Source organism: Anser brachyrhynchus (genome assembly GCF_964034855.1).
Source record: "Anser brachyrhynchus genome assembly, contig: SCAFFOLD_219, whole genome shotgun sequence".
NCBI lineage: Eukaryota > Metazoa > Chordata > Aves > Anseriformes > Anatidae > Anser > Anser brachyrhynchus.
Window position 1 is genome coordinate 25111 of NW_027663887.1, and position 17270 is coordinate 42380.

The following is a 17270-nucleotide window of genomic DNA, read 5'->3' on the forward strand; positions in this document are numbered from 1 at the left end:
GACCGGGACTCAGGTCAAAAACTTATCCTGTAAGTTTGGAACGAGTCTCTCTCTGGATAATCCACTGTGTGAAACAGGTCCCCACTGGGTTTTAGTTTGCAACCTTAGAGAAGCATTTGACGCTTACTCAGTTAAAAACCTGGGTATAGATTAAAAAAATAAATCCTATCAGCTTTGGAAAGAAGACGAGTCCTTCTAGACTCCTTTCACTCTCCTCTAAAAGTGAGTTTTCCTATCAGCTGAGCAGTTTCTTCTCAAGGTGCTGATTAGATCTAGCCATTAATGTATGCTTAATTCTTTGTTAACCTGAAGTTGGTTGTGATAAATGCTACTGCTGGTGTTCTTGGTAGCTTCTCTTTTGTAGGCACTCTGAACTGTCAAGGCTGTGCCTGTCTTACACTTGACTTCTGTATTGTTATAAATTAGCTTTTCTAAAACCTGGAGGACTCTCCTTTCTTCTTTTGCTGACTTCACTTGATATTTCAGGGTGGCTGTGCAAGACCACAGAGAGGTTTTATAAAGATGATATGTTTGCAGTAGCGCTGGACATGAACTGCGAAATTACAGTCTCTGTTTAAAGTCTCTCTCCCCTGTCAGTTCCCAAATTTAATAATGATGGAATTTGGGAAAGTAGTATGAGCTGCTATCTGGTATGTATGTGCAAGAGATAAAGTGCATGTGCAGTTATAATACACTCTTCAAAATCTGATCTTCAGTCTGTTAACATGCTGAACATGCCTTTTTTACAGTGGTGATTTATAGTCCAGCATAACCATGCAGAATCACTTCATTATATTTGAATAATGAAAAGAGTGCCATCAAAATGGCATGTCTCAAGGGAGCTTTCTGAAGCAATACTTTAAACAAATGACTTTTTAGATAAATTTATTATGAAGTGTGATGAAAGCCATTTTTCTTGGCAGTCACATCTTGTGAAATCAATGAGTTTTGTTGTGCGTTCTTTTAATCGCTTATATAAGTAAAGGCTAAGTCCATGGAAGCAATGGTTGATGTCTTGCTAGCACCATGGAAAGGAAATGTAATGTTGCAATGGTCAGCTATTATTCTGTCCTGTTATGACCGCTAAATATTAGCGGACTAAACTTACACCATAGTTTTGTAGTTGGTTGGAAATACAGTAGTTGTTTTAAAAACAGTTTTTACAGGTATCTGTGATTGTTCACTCAGATTTGTTGTGCGAAGATGTGCTTTCATGAAAATAAAACAGCCTTTACCTAAGACCTTTTCTGTCAAAGGAGTACCCAGCTTTCCTTTTGGCAGTTTGTTAAATTTTGTTATGGTTTACAAAACCGTACAGAAATCACCAATCTTGGTATTCCGTACTGCTATAAAAACATTTCTATTACTCTGGTGTGCTAGCATCATTGAAGCTTTCATTCCAATATCTAACATTTGACTATTAATGAGACAGACTTTTTCTAAAATCTGTACTGATATTTTGCAATCAAAGACATTGAAGACAATGTAAAAGCACACTTTATCTTCAGGAGAAATATTGTGAATGAAGCTATCTTAAACTCTTAAAGAGCTGTATGTTTGGGGCTATGTATTTTACCTTTTCTCTTTTATAGAGTTATTTGAAAATGTTTTTGTCTTGAAGTAACCGCTCCCTGATCCTTTTTTGATCGAATACCAGTGCAAGGGTAGGACTTATTTTAATAGCGTCTGAAGTTTTTAAGAGGTGGAAATTTGTCTATACAATTTATATTTATGTACTACTGCATTTTACAACAATAATTATATATTGTTAATGAGCGCATAGGAGAAAATTCACCCTTTTTCTTGAGGTAAACAGTATAGGCATGTGCCCGTGTGTTAAGTAAGTTTTTGTGCTCAAATCCATATACAATTGTCTGAAACGCTTTAACAAATATTATGACAGTAAAAGCATCTTGACTACAACTCAAGAAACCTGGATTGTTTTCCTGCAATAACCACTGATTCTCCTTAAGTCACTTCATTTCCATATCTTGAAAACAGGATAATATATTTGCTGCCTCTTGTGAAGAGCTTTGAGATCTACAAGTAATTGTCATGTAAACATCGTGTTACTACTACAATGGACAGTGTTCTCCAAGGACATGAAGAGAGAAGTACAGAAGGTGCTGGGAGAATGCACTGATTTCTACAGCTGCAGCTGACCTCTTATCCTACCAGTAGTAGTTTGCAGCTCAGAATATGGTGCTGCTGCTGGTGCTGCCAGTGAGCTCCTGCCAGTTGGAAGAAAGTAGCGCCCCTGTGTCTGCTCTCTTTAGTGCTGCTTGGACCTGCTGCTTCAGACAGGTTTCACCCGGCCGGTCCTGTGGGTGAGTGAAACCTGCAAACAAATTCTCAGAGAGAAAAATCTTTTCTTCTTTTCCGGAAAGGTGGTTTGCAAACTGAGCAATTGTAGTTTAAAGAAGATCGGAGCTGAGTTAGCCAATAAAGACCACTAAGGATTTTCTTCCTCTTTAGGGACTAACATAATGTATAAAATATAAATACAGTAACAACAACTGTTGGGAAGTTCAGTAGAAAGATGCAGTGAGGTCTGATTTACTGAACCTTAAGAAAACAGATATTCTGTTCATCCCTCTGTTTGAATGAACTGTATTTTGTTGTATTAACTTAAAAGATTTTCAGTCATGAGGAATGAGTAAATGTAGTGTTTTTTTATTTATTTTTAAACTCCAAATTTTCCTTTCCCACACTCTTCCAACCATCACCTAGACAAAATGTGCAGTGGGGTTACTTCTAAAATTCTAATCGTATCTACAGCAGAAGAAAAAATATTTTTCTTTAAAATATGCACGCTGCAGGAAAAACAACAGCAAAAACAACAGCAAAAAACATTATATAGCACATCAGCATTGGATATTTGCTAAGACATGCAGTGAATGCAAAGCTGGCACCGTTTAATTCCTTCTAATGGGCTAGTTGATTCAGCAGTCACCCCATGTGTGACCTGGCTTGTGGTTCACTGAATCACTAACTGCAGGATTGAGACGATGCTTTTATTCCTGTTTCGCTCAGGGAATGCATCTTGATCAGAGCTGTGGAAGAAGTGAGTGAAGTGGTGGCTTCTGCGAGGAAATGTGCCCTTCACCTCGAGCAGGTACAATGCCAAACTTCATGCAAGGGGAAATGTGCTGAGGCTGTGCAAACACACAGTGTCCTGGGCAAGGATGTGCACTGCATAAGATGAATCTGCCCTTCACTTCTCTGTGTTGGACTTTCTATTGAACTAATTCATCATTTGATTTTTGGCATCTCAGTAATTACTGCTGGCAAAAACTACTCATTTTAGTGGTTGCAATATACTGCGAGCACATTTAACTTTGATGGAAAGTTTGAATGACTTTGTTTCAACCACTTGACGGTTCTTTGTGGGCATTTTTACAATCAACAGAGCATTTGTAACCAAGCCTTTGGTGACAGCTGTTAGCTCCAGCAACTCAATTGCCTTTAGCAGGAAAGGGTATCATTTGCTGCTGTTTCCTCTAGTAGCTGAACTTATTTGGGCCAAGCATGAGCAAAGGGACATGCACAGTCTTGATTTCTCTTGGATCTGATTTCCACTGAATTCTGGTGACCCTTAAGCAACTGTTGTGATGGACTGAAATGCCCTGAAACAGAAACTTTACCTCCTCAGCCAGACCAAAATGTTTATCAGTAACTTTTCTCCCATTCCTAAAACTGTTCTTCTTGCCCAAGTCACTCCTCCTGTTGTTCTATACCTACAGAAAGCTCCTGAAAGCTGGTGAGGCAGCATGGGTGGAAATACTCTGCTCTGACATCCAGTTACATTACCTGTCCAAAACTGTCAGGAGAAGCAGCTGTCAGTTCTGTAGGCACAAGGCAGGATTTGAGGGAATCGCCTTTCTCTAGAGCCTCTTGTAGTGCTTATAAGTTTTATTTATTTTTGCCATTTTTTCCCTTCCAGTGTTGGTGACAATTTGGAGCTTTTCAAAGCCTTAATAGCCAACAGTGAAAAGTCCTTCATTAGGACATATTTTTTTTTCTAGACTAGCAAAGCGTTCCTGAATAGATCAGAGTTGCTATCCATTCCAGTAAAGTATATTCAACAGAAGATATATTAGAGGAAAAAAAAAAAAAGAAAACTTATGAGTTAATACAGTTAATATGAGGGTTGCTTTTGTTTACATGGACTTCAGCTGAGCTTCATAGCTCAGTTTGGATAAAAAATTGGAAGAGTTTCTGTTGTGGGTACAGTCTTTTAGAGATATGTGAGATTATTGAAATTTAGAAATTGGAATAGTTCTATTAACAGCCCTACTAGGAAAGTTGTGGTTGAGCACAATCAATATAATTTTGTTACATTTGTCTGAGCCAATTTTAAGGTGGTTTTTTTTAAGGTTTTTGCTTAGTTCTGTCCTTTTTCCTAAGCATCTGCAGCCCCGTACATGTCTGGCCACGGGCATAAATGCGTGTGGTAACGCGCTTTAACGGGAACTTCCAGTGCTGGATCAGGTATTGAGTGTTCCCATATCACAAGGAGGAAAAGAGAAAAATTCTCAATGACTACTGAAATCAGAGAGGCTGGAGCTTGTGTGAGTTAACTTATAAGGCATCCAACAGCAATCAGCATCAAATCATTAATAATGTCTTTTGGAGTGTTCGAGGCCATATTAATCTGACTGATTTTCCGGCTTTGTGAATAGCTGTGGGCATAATTTAATAGTCTCTGATTTGAGAGGAATGCCATGTGTAGGTTAGTTGGAAATGCGGGATGGAGTCTGTAGCGGGGGAATCTGGGCCTTTTTGTTCTTTTTAAAAATGAAAGCATTTCATCTGTACTTCTGCTATGGTCTGCAGTGCAAGTCAAAGGAAAAATTTTGTCCTTTTTCTTTGGCATTAAGTATTCACTTTTAACACTTCTCTTCTGAGTTTTTCTGTGGTTTTTGGACCAGTGAGGTATGTTTTTTTCCCCAGAGCTTACTCATTTATAAATTTAAAGGGATTGGGCTTTTGCATACCCAAAAGTGTATTTCCTGTTTGTTATAGACATTGTAGGTGACCTATATTTTATTTTAATATTTGTTGTAGAGGTTCAACTACATTAAAAAAAGTCCATTCAGTTAGGCAGATGACTTGCTCCGAGTTCTTGTTGGTTAGTACTGCTGTTACAGCACAGCATTGCTACGGCTTTTTATAGTGACTTTCATTCTGTAAAAGGTTGAAGACACAACTGCAAAATCAGACTCAGCAATGTAGGCAGTTCAGATTTCTGTAGAACGTTGCTTATGCATTTGGTGTTTATTTCAACTGGAGTCTGTCCAGTGTGAGAAGCTGACAGTAGGAGGGTGACTGAAGATATTGGGCTCTTCAAAACCGATTAACCTTGGCATTTTAGATTTGAGGTGCAAGGCATGGATTTGAGCTATGTTTTCTTTGCTGCAAGGAAAGCTGATGCAAAGAGGTTGATATTCTGAAGCCATACAGTTACACTGGGCCATTTTTTTTATCCTGTTGTAAAATACCTACCTGAAGCCAATTCTTCTTGACTTAAAAATGTAAAACATTCTTTTGTTACTGTTAAAGAACATAAAGAAAAGGTTGTGGGAAGAAAAAATCTTACTGGGATTCTCAGTCAAAAACTTGTTCCCATACAAGTTTCTTTTGCAATGTCAGAAGAGGCTCTTAGTTTACCCGTAGTTTCTAAAATACGTGGATCGTGGGAGTCCTAAAAGCCATGACCAAGCTCTTCTGTCAGCGTGAGAGCTGGAATGCAGAAAGCCCCCAACAAACTGAATGAAGTGTCTCTTTAGTCAACAGCACGGTTGGAATGATCAGTTCGGTTGCAGCCCAGGACTGAGCTGAATTTGCATCATCACTGTATTGACTTGTTTTTGAAACTTGTCTGGGCATATGTGCAGGTAGGTTCCCCTGAGACATTCCCATTCGCCGTTGCTCCAACCCAAGGCTCTCCAAGGCTTGTAGCAGAAGGTGGAGTGAGTGTCAGGAGGTTCTTCCTGCTTCTGCTTTGCTTTGTGGCTTCAGCTTTCTTTTCTGAGGAAAAGATGGGGGAAGAAAAGGGAGGTGAAAAAACAGTACACTATGGTACACTATGCAGATGGAAGACTTGTGCAAGGTCCCTTAATTTCAGCAGCAAGGCTCTGACCTGTAGGCTATCAGGAAGGAGCACAAGACTGTCTCTAGGCATCCTGCCTTGCTGGCAGTTTCCCTCTGGGTACCGCTGAGCTCTGTGAATAACTTACTGGTATCCAGCTGCAGGCATCTGAGAGACTTGCAGCAGCACTCGGTTCCCATGGCTGGGAACTTCAAGAGCTACTTCCACGTGGCTGGAGGCGGTAGTGTGCCAGGGGAGGGCCAGCATCGCTCAGCTGGAGCAGAATGACAGAGGAACCAGGCCACGTGCGGATGTCCGGATGGGTACCACCAGGCCGCGTGGAGTTTGAGACATGGTAGTCTCCCAGCCAGGAGGCTGGATTGATCTTAACCTTCTTGACAACTAATGACCAACTGTGGTATAGCCATCCATTTTCTGTTTTGTGAATATACAGTTGTGTACTTGGTCACGTGCAGGCAGTTTTCTTGTTCCTAAAGGCTTGCAGATAAGCAAAAAAAAAAGGAGGGGGGGGGGGGGGCAAAACAAAGGAACCTGAAACCCCAGACTTACAAATTTGATTGCAGGCTGTGATAGCTGCTAAGCAATGCAGAAGTCCAGATTTCAGGTGGAAGGTTTTGTCAAAAACATTTTTTTTTAAAACCCAAACCAGCCTTGAACCTGATTGCTGCTGTGACATGTGGCAAGAAGGTTGCATGAGATAGTTGGAAAATATAATCTGTCATTTAATATGAAGTTAAATAGATTGTGCTCTGAATTATAGGAAGCCTAAATTCAATTTTAACCACTGGCCAATCAGCCACCCATGACAATTGCTCTGTAAATGAGTCTTAGACAGGCCTATTGATTGTCTAAGTCATAGGGGTGTACAGAACATTGCTTGTTGTATGCTTAGGAACTTGTCAGTGGTATTTATGTTGTAATCAGGCCTGTAGCTGATGCAGATCACCTGCATGCAGATCTAACTTTTTTTCAGGAAAATAACAAGAGGCCTACAAATGCTAAATTTCACCAGCAAATAACTTCAATAAAGCACAAAGCAAAGCCATTAAGAGAGAAGGTGTATCATAGGCTTCGTGCAAGGTCTTTTCAAATTGGCTGGGGACCAGGCTGTAGACGTTGAGCATGGATGGTGTCAAGGACAAGAAAAATCACGTGGGCTGCTGTGAAGTGCCTTCGTGGATCTTCTTGTACACGTAATGGCTGTAAATATACATGTAAGTTCTTTGTAGGCTGCTCACTTCCTGCCTGGTGGCAATCTGAAGAGAAAAAACTGTCCTGAGGGCAGTCAAGCCTCATGCCCGAGGCTCAAGTCTGCAGGCACGGCTTGCGGAGCCTCGGCTGCAGTCTGTGGTCCTTCATCAACTGCCCTGGGTAGTTCTCACCCACGGGTTCTGATTTTGGCACCGAAGCCTTGGTTGGGAGCCCAGGGCCTATACCTTCTGTGCTGAAGCCAGCACTCTTCAGGGATGTTGTGTGCGGAGTTTTTGCAGAATGCTGAGCACGTTATGTAAGGACAAGAAAGCTGAAAGAATCCAGTGCACAGGCAGTATTAAATAAGCTTTAATCAAGTACAACTGCAGTGTTAGATAGTAACAATTAATTCATTTACTGTTTGTTACCACCAATTCAGAATCTACTCTTAAATATACAGCTAAATGGCATAGAACGTAATCTCTGGTAAGTGCCACAGAAAACATACCGAAATCGTACAGCCGCGCCTGTAGTACCATCTGCATTTGGCTTTTGAAGTTCCCCTTCCAGCTCTATGAATGGTGATCTCTCTTTGTTTGCGACCAAAAGCTCCAGAGGAGAAATTTGTAACTTTGTGAACTGGGAGCTAAGACAAATTAAGGTGAGGTTCAGAAATATGTTAATCAAACAGCAGCTATGATTCCGATGTCAAACTGTGCCAGGCACAGGCTGAGGTATTCTGCTGCATGACATTTTCCTGTTACATGGATGTTCTTTTAAATTCCTGTCCTGGTAGTAATTCTGTAAGATTGTTGCTATAAATTACTAAAGTATAAGGACTATTAAACAAGCCCATATGTGGGAGTGAAAATGAGCTATTAAAAAAGACTGAAAATATGAATGTCTGAAATTGGAATTAGTCACACTTTTTGGTTAGATTTGCAAGTCTCTGACTTAAAGAATTGTAGATGCTCATAACATTTCTTTTCACTCTGTCTTTTAAATTGTTTGTTTTGATGTAATTTTTCCAAGTCTTCATTATTCATAAGTCATTATGTTAGGAATTAATATATTTTAGGTATTGGAGTGTTTGAATTGGTTTGCTTGTTTCCCTCTTAGCTGTCAGTTCAAGTGAGTGGCAAATCTGCAAGTTTGTGCTTTTGACTTTTTAACCCGGCAGTTTGGGTAAGTGTTCTGAGGTTGTGTACTCAGTAATTTGGAAATATGTTTCACTTCTAATGTCTTCATTTGGACAGCCAAAAAAATCACTAACTACAAATTTAGGCACAGATGTCTTAGGGTGATATTTGCCTTTTCTTATTGAAATTTAAAGGGTTTATCACTATGCAAACATGTCAGATGCTTATTCTAGGAAACTCACAGAAACGTGCTTTGTTAAATAATGGATGTTCTGGATTTTTTCTTTTTTTTTCTTTATATGTTACAGGAATGAGCATAAAAGCTATAAAACCCTGTATTCACTATTCTACAGTAGATCTAAGAGAGTGGCATTATATAAGGAGATGCCATGGTAACTGAAGTTGCTAAGACAGTCGGTGTCAAGCTTCCTAATGGTGACTGCTATATTATATTTAGGCTTTGGTTTACCACAGTATGAATAGAAAATGAGAAGTGTTTAGTGGTCTTGTTTCATACCATGTACAGTTCAGATGCAATGAGGTGGCACAGGATACAGAATTGCACGATCTTTGCCAACAACTGGCAAACAGGATTGTTCTTCAGAGCACACCCCTCTCTTGCTGGATCTTGTAGCATTCCTGCAGCAGCTTTACCATTTGTGCTATTCAGCTAATCATATACCACCTGTCTTAATGAAATTTAACACCTGGAGCCAATAGAGGAGTCAGCACTTTGTGACCGGCCAGCTGGTCAAAAATCAGGAAAGTCATTTCTGCAGGAAACTATTACCTGAATCTGTAAGTAGTGTGAAAGCAGAATGAAGCAGGAGCACGCGTACTGTTTTTTTTCCTCAAAAATGGGCTAAATGTACCCATCTCCCGTGCTGTATAAAGCTTTATCGGTACAATAGATCCTGTTACCAATAATTTTCACAAAAATGGTGAAAATTCATTTCTCTACAAGGTTTTTAAAAAATGCTAGAATAGAAGGTGAAATCTCATTACTAAGACATCATTTTGCGCCCTTTAATACAATTAGTTTACTTTTGTGCTGAAGTATTACTGTAAGTTAAAATGAAATGCCTTGCTAAAATATGCAGGGGGCTGTTCCAAGTCATTAGTCGTTACCTTTAAATCTGGAGTTAAAAACCCATCCACTAGTAGTAGGGCTCATGCTGTTTATATGAGATAGTGCTGCTTTACTCAGAAACAAATAGTCACAGAGCAGGGTTTGAAATGCTTTATGAATGAAATGAACAAACCTGGCCACATCGCAACTGTTTTAGACTATTGGGAAACTACTGGGAAAAATAGCTAACCGGCGTGACTTGGGTAGAAATAGCTTAAGCATGAGTACAGCTCAATCAGAACAGCCTTCTGCCATTCACTCCCGTAGTTAGGAAGACATAAGCAAAGAAGCATGAGAAGAAGAAACAGATAAATTGGAAGGAAAAGAAAGATTAAAGCAATAATAGGGGAAAAAGACTTTAACACCGTGATTATTGAGATAGAATGCTGGTCTCAAAGACCTAGTGCTTGACACAAGAAAAATTGATAGTAGCAAATAGATTTCTAGGAACAATGTTGTATGGGCAGGAGGATGGGTAAGATATTCACAAAGCATTTACATAGGCTATGTTCACCGGCATTATGAAGGAGGTGAATATGTGCATTGTTTCTCCTGGTTTTGGATCATGTGGGGTTTGAAAAAAGCAGGAGGTAGCAACATTGCCACCTCCTCTGGAGATCAGTAAATGAATCAAAAGAGATTCAGCTGAAACAGAACAGATGAGACAAGAAGTATTCATACTCCTTAAAAATAGTCCGGATTAGAACATTGATATTAAATCTCATTATTAATGCACAATTTCTGCATTGAATATATTTTGAATGCTAAAATGCAACACACCAAATTCATTCCTAGAATAACTTTGTTCAAGTCAACAAAGCAAGCAGACATTTTTTGTCACACAACTGTAAACCTGAAATATGTCAAACGTAGAGAATAACTTGGCTCTGAAAGCAACACAACGGATTAATATGATCTGTGCTATGGAGAAAATATGGAAAGCTAAGCTAGATAGGTTTGATGCGAATTCAAAAAGTGTCATCTAATATCTATTTTTCTTTGAATTTGTTGTGTCCTACATTCTAGTAAATTTGTTGACTAAATAATATATTTAAAGTGATGCTGCAAATTCAGGCCAGCCTTTGGGTTCCCTACAATTATTCATTTGTAAGGCTGTGAATGCTTATTAATGGTCTTGGCTTTAGAATGATCATTTCTGCTTCCAAAGCACTGCACATGACTAATTTATTTTTCTGCTTATTCAAAAGCAACAGATTGTCATGAAGTCTACATTGAATTAAAACCATGTTGCTTTGCTTCTATAGAAGAGGTGATACTTGGCTGTTTTAAAAAACAGTCACATTCCAAGTGAGCATTAGTTCATCACTGAAACTGCAAAGTGGAAGAATCATAGAAATAAGATGATGGTAAATGCAGTATAAAATTTCTCCCATGGCACTTTGTAGAGAAACCTTACATTTGCATAGTGTGGCTGATATTATACACTTTCCAGGCAAAATAAAGAAGACTGAAGTTTGCAGAAGAGCACCTTATCAAGATAACCCAAAGTCTAATTAATCTTAGAAATATGAAGCTATAATGATTACCTGCTTTTTGTTTTGTTTGATTTGGTTTCTGTCCAGGTTAACATACAATGGAGTTGTCTATCTGGTTGTATGTACGGTCCTGAACTTGTTCCTATGTTCTACTGTATATTCCTCCTTTAAAGGTTCAATTTACCTTTTGGCGTTTTGCAGCCCCCACAACCTTTTGTCATTTTTTTTTTAGTCTTCAGAGGAAGATTAACTTCTCAGTAATGGTTTCACATTGCATTTGTGGATCCTAATAATAGATGGTTTTGGTTAGCGTTACCTGAAGCTGCGAGTTAGATCATAGTAGCACTCAGCTGGTTTTTCTACGGTACAACTGTGCAGTATGATTAAATTTCACTGAATTTGTTGCAGAGAACTATGCTGTAACTACATGTTTGTGCCACTGCAACCTGTACGTTTCAATGTAATTCTTGATAGCATGGCTAGTGCATTAATCATTTGACATAGTATGAGGAATAAAAGGTTTCTCAGATACAGTGCAGTTGTTGAAGAAAAAGGATATAAAAAGGATCATTTGATGTGCACAATTGTAGTGAAACAAAGCAATGATCCTGCTGCTGGTTTTAGGGGAGAGTGCGATAGGCTGCTCGATGTGGTGTCACCAGCTTCACCAGCAATCGCGGCTGTGGAAGTGATGAATTAAGCAATAAAGTGCAAGTCTCTGTATACGGCGTTTCATTTTGGGATAGGTGTGGAAAATAACGTAGAAGCTGTACACAAGTGCATCAACTCTGTTTGACTGTGCAGCAACTTACTTCATACTGACAGTGTAAAATCTCCAGAACATCCCGTGTAGAGCACAAACCAAAAAGAGATGCCTTTTTCTCCTAACTAGTCTAGAAGAATTTATATCCCTTTAGCTGATATGCAGTAACGGCTGGGTTGAATGCTTTATCGCATTGTATAATATGTATAGGTCATTGAATTTCTGTGTAACACTTGAACATATGGAACAAACACACTTGAAGAAATTTACAGCCTCGGGGCTGTGGCTGCAATCCTTCAAGGTGCTTGACATGTCAAACCAAGCAGCCAGCGTGCAGAACCTTGCAGGGTGTTCGGCATCCTGGGGGAAGCATCGGTAAAGCTGCAGGAATCGTTGCGATGTGGAACAGTTCAATTCCTGCTTCACAGGAAATCAGAAATAGGCCCAGGGCCAGAGGGGCTCCAAGAGGCTCTGTTAAGACAACACCTGAGTAACTGGAGTTATTTGTTAGTCATTTGAGAGATTTTTGTGACCAGGAACTCAGTGCAAGGAAAAGTTGCATGCAGGGTGGCTCTTGAGTCATGCAGCTTTGGATATGGAAAGTAACATCAGGTTATGGAGGCTGCCTGTTTACTTTGGAAGGAAGCTTCTGAAGTGTTATGTAGTTTACCACTGTAATAATTGCCACAACACATGTTCTGTGGAGATTCTGGAGTAATCTTGCCAGCAATTCAATATGTAGGCAAAGCAAATAAAACCAACAAATAAAATCCTCACTCTCCTCATTCCCTCCCCCTAAATAAAATACCAGCTCTGTTAAAAAGCAGAAGCAGCTGGGAAAGAAATGTATTCTGAGAGAGGTGATAGGGATTTGCTAAGCACTAATGCTACTGTGATGCAGTCCTTGTGGAAATGATTCGGAACTGTCCAGACATGCTCTGGTTCAGATCAGGAAGCTAATGGGACCTTGAGCCTTACTCTATAAAAACAGCTTTAGGCAAGACTTTTCTACTCTTGTCACCTTGTACATGGCTCCATGGCCATTAGCAATGGCAGCCTGGGAAGAATGGCTTAGGCCTCCTTGGGCAAGTTGTTGCAGGACGTGGCTGTTGGGAGATCCTATCTACGTATTCCAACTCTAACCAGCACTACAGCTTGCTGGAAATTTATAGCTAAGCACCGAGGCTGTAGGTTGATTCTGAGCTTATTTCTGTGTGAGTATCAGGCTTATACACACAAGGATACTGTTCACACAATGTTTGCATATAGATCTGAGAGAGGCTTTGTAGTGCAGAACAATGGTGCCATGACCCTGTCTCTTAAAAGGAAATTAACAGTAGGAAAATGTAGCTTTCTTCAGGTGCAGTTTTTCCTCCTTTACACTGTGAACCTTCTGTAAACACTACTCCGTAGCAAGAAGATCATTATTCAACTCTGTAGGACTAATAAATAATACATACTTCAAATTTGCAGACAGCTTTGAATGTGAATTTGAATTCTTACAAAGAAGCTCATGGCAGATTAAATTATGCTAGTTATTGATTTTTTTTTCCCTTTTAGATGCATGTAAAGGCTAACCTGTGTCCTAGAGATGAAATTTCAACCAGAGCTGGACAAAGCACAAATGATGTGGAGAAGAGTCTCAAGTTACAAGAGTAAGTTCACTTCAGAAAAATTTCAAGTCGAGATCTAAACCAGTTTCTTACACACACACACACACGCACATGCCTGTATTTTTAGCTTTGATACTAGATCTCAGTCTCCCAGTGCATTGCTGGGATACCGAGTTCTGATTTTTTTTCCAGATGTGCCCAGTGGCACTGAGGACATTGCCAACAACTGCTTGAGAGCCTGCAGGATCGCCAGACTTATGAAAGCTGCAGTGCTCAGTGCTCCTGCTTGCTGCTTCCATCAGCATCTCTGGATACGCACTGTTGCTCTGCTAGGTCATTGCTTTGTTTCTGAGTTTGAGAGATCCCTGCCTCCTACAGCACAAGGCTACAGAGCCATGGGTACAGAGTTGTTGCCATGAAAGCTGCGTTGCTGTGCATTGAAATGCTGCTGGAATTTTGGAACACAGGTAAGAGCTTTTAATGCTGTACAAGACGAAAAGCTCCTGTTCATGCTACAGAAAAAAAATTCTATTGACAGCAGTTGTTAGTAATGGGTATCACTTCTTTGCAGTTCCTCAAAGCACATGGTAATTAGATTTACTCTTACATTATTCAAGGAAAAAAAAAAAAACAGCTACCGGCATAGCTAGGGAGATTGGGAGATGTGTTACAGTATGAAGTTCCTTCCTCCACCTGCTCATTTGTGAAAAGCAAATAATAAAATCTGTGGCAGCACTGGATGTCAAGGAGTGTTTAAAAACATGCTATCACTGTTTCAGATGTGGTCTATTTAACAATAATAATAATATAAAAAAAAATGGAGTTACCTGTTTTTAGACTAGCTCAAAGAAACACAAAAACCTCCTTGGAAGCCAGCAAAGTAGGTTTTCTGCCACTTTTGAACAAGTTTTTTCCTTTAATCTCCAGTTTTACCTTCTATTATCCATCAGCTCTGCCTTCATGAATATGTGAGGGGCAATGAAATCTATCAGTAGTATCAGAATGAAGGAAGTACGCAGCAATGTGCGCACAATGCAAGTAGCACCAGTCACCACATCATCACCTTTATTCTTCAGCATTGTAACTGGACAAAATTCCTTCTGTCACTCCCTAGTATTGCTAAAAGCGTTAGTAGTATTTTAGTTTATAGATAACTGATTGGTGTCCCATATCTAGTTTTATAACTTAAGCATGCTGTAGAATTAAATTGCAGTACTGTTTTTCAGAATGTGGAAAATCCTTATGGATATCCTTTGGTATTTATAACATTAATCACAAATTGCTTTGATACTTTGAGAAATGCAGTGTGTGATGCTAAACTGTGACAAACTACAGCAGACATATCCGTGTGTTGAAATGTATTCTGTAGATCTACGAAAGTGTTTTGTTTTGTGAGGCTGACATTCAGAAATGCATTTGCTTTAACAATAATAGACAATATATGTTAACTTCTTTTAACCCACAGCCCTTTAAGAAGGAAAGTTTTGACAGTGAAATATTTAATTGATTTCACCAGCAGCGGGTCAGAGTACACAACTCAGGTAAGTAATCTAATTTGTTCTTACAGCTTTAAGTTGTTTATGGGTGCTGGTAAGCCACTAATATTTGTTCTTGGCTGCTGTTGCAGCAAGAGCACCGCCCACTTGGAAGAAAATAATCTGCAATTCTTTCTTTATTCACCTTACCATTTCTATAACATTATTAACATCTGTCTTCACTAGATGGATCAGTCAAGTGTAGCCTTGGGTGCTATTGTTTGTCCTACGTTTCCCTTACAGAGTGCTTTGTAGACGCTCACTGTTGTTAGCGCAGTGGACTGATGTTTTAAACCTGTTGCATGTTTTTTTGGCTCACTGTAACATAGCCTTTCTCCTGGCGTTTGAAAGTAGAAACTTTCTCTACCAGCCTGGTGAGATGTCAAAGGCATGGATGCCACTAGGTTATCCACCTTTAATCTCATCTTGCAGTATCTGTGCTGAGTTGCCCTTACAGATTGGACATGCGATGGGCAGACTGTGACATCTTTTTGGCATATATGGGCCAATGTAATTGAAATTTGAATGAAGTATGTGGCTGTCTTAATAGCCTGACAGTAACTTCAGTGGTGTCCCTGCATATGCAGAATGTGCCTAAAAGCAGGATTCCTAGTCTGGTAAGTAGAATCACTTCTCTGTTTGTATCTTACTTGGTTTTGGTCTGCTGATTTAAATGGTATGCTGTTGTGTTCAGTCAGCACTGGCAAAACCATGTTGGTAGACATTTTGATGTGGGTGAGATTTTGGCATTAGTGAACTGAGATTTTGTTGGTGTATCAATCCTGTAGCTCTTAGCCACTCCTATGTAAGTACAGTAAATCCAAACCAATCCATGTATTTGCATATGCATGTGTGTGAAATCTGGAGAATGTTTTCAACAGTGTTCATAGCTAGTACTTCAACATAGTGTAGGTAAGAACGTGCGTTTTGCCATCCCCGCTGAAATGCAAACTAACTTGCCCAGCTAGGATGTAAGTGTGTACCTCCACTGGTCTCTCCACGGTTGGGATTTTTCCTCTTCTCCAAGGCAGAACAATGCCACTGTGCCACCAGCAATGGCAGCAGCTGACAGACGAGGGAATTCAGGGTGTCCAGTCTTGGTTAATGTAAACCAGTCTGCCCACCCTACCCTTTGGACAACCTGCCTGTCTTGCATAGGTTGATCCATTAGGTCTGTCTTGTACTCTGCAGAGCCTGTGTTAGAGGAGAAAGTGCACTGCTGGAGGTGGGCCAATTTCTGGTCCCAAATGTTTATGCATCTTCTCAGCTTTCACGCCTTCTCTGGTGATTGCTTCCATATATACAAAATTTGACAAATAATTGCAGTTTGAAGGGCATGCTTAATGGAAGTCCGTGAAAATGATTCACAGGCAACTGTAAACTGAACTATTACACTAAAGGATAAAAAGCTTTCTTAATGAGCTGTACAAGACAGTTATTGATGTATTTATGAAAACATTCCCAAGTACATGCAACCAGGGGAATTCAAAGATAAATATTTAAAGATTGGCTGACAGTTTTTGAATGTAGCAAAACTCTAGTTTCTCGAAAAGGCATTAAATTTATTCTTAAAAAAAAAAAAGTATATGTGATTTGTACAGAAGAGAATCAAAACTTACATTAAAATGTGAAGGTTTTCTGTGTTACAGTGTTTATTTCTTTTCAAAAGAGGAGATAAAACAAGGAGAAAATAGGCATAGGAAGCTTGGGATGTTAATAAGGTAAACCAACATTTGTTTCTATCCAAATAATTTATTAGAGTCATGACACAAAACTGTATTTAAGAGGATGAAATCTAACAACAGTTCAGCATTTGATTAAGTTTCCTTTCATCCTATCATTGTTGTACACAATTAGGTTATTCAAGTGTGATCTTTAAGTATTCATGTTGTGATTCATAACCTTGTTCTTCGCACCCCAGGGAGAGAAAAATTGGTCTGTTATAAATCTGATTAATATATGGATCAGTGCATGCCCTTTTAATGTTTATTACACACATGCGCTTTTAGTTTGGATAAATGATTATCTCATTTTGTTACTTGCTCTTTGTAGGCATACTGTGTTATTCTCTGAAGAAAACTAAAAGCATTTTAAGTATTCAGGGCTGACACTTGATTTGGCATTAGCTTGTCAGTTGAGATGCCTTCTACTTTTATATGGCTTAATAATCAATAAATTTTAAACAATATGATTTTCCTTAGGATTTTATCTGCTGTGTCATGTAACTTCTCCTGCCATAAAGAATGAAGATCTGTCTCATTCTATTACAACAGCTTTAGAGCTTTTTTAGAC

The 17270-nt window shown here is 39.3% G+C and overlaps 1 long non-coding RNA gene across 2 annotated transcripts in view; it reads left to right on the plus strand.

Annotated features, from left to right (window-relative positions):
* Positions 1-979: 979 nt before the first annotated feature.
* LOC308186713 overlaps positions 980-17270 on the plus strand; it is a 114347-nt gene continuing 98056 nt past the window's right edge. The window contains exons 1-4 of one of the 2 annotated variants that reach the window (XR_013944200.1): positions 980-2327; positions 3034-3115; positions 13391-13910; positions 14909-14984. This is a non-coding gene — a long non-coding RNA (uncharacterized lncRNA). The remainder of the gene's footprint in view (positions 2328-3033; positions 3116-13390; positions 13911-14908; positions 14985-17270) is intronic. The other variant, XR_013944201.1, reaches the window with a different exon arrangement.